Raw genomic sequence first — 382 nt, 5'->3', positions numbered from 1 at the left:
GCTAGTTTTTGTTTTGTTTTGTTTTGTTGTTTTTGGACCTTGCTTTGAATGTTTTTATATTTAAACATGTCTTCTCAAACAGCAATTACGACTTTGGTACTTTTCATACTGTTTCTTTAGTGTTTTGTTCTAGAAGTCAGATTTTTATAGCCGAATCTCCTTTAGCTATGTGCCTTTCCTAAAACTAAAGTATAATTCCATTTCTTTTGATGATTAGAGAAACCAACCTTTTACCTTAGACTGTGGTTTCCCTTTGGAAGGGCGATGTCGTGGGGTGGGGGAGGCGTCTCAGCTGTTACTAACTTGTTACGTAGTAAAGCAAGCCACTTCTCTTCAGTGCCACAGCTTCCTTTACTGTGATTAAAAAGCTTAATCAAAGTCA

The sequence above is a fragment of the Ursus arctos genome, unplaced genomic scaffold (genome assembly GCF_023065955.2).
Source record: "Ursus arctos isolate Adak ecotype North America unplaced genomic scaffold, UrsArc2.0 scaffold_16, whole genome shotgun sequence".
NCBI classification, from domain to species: Eukaryota; Metazoa; Chordata; class Mammalia; order Carnivora; family Ursidae; genus Ursus; species Ursus arctos.
Note: the sequence above shows the minus strand (reverse complement) of the source record.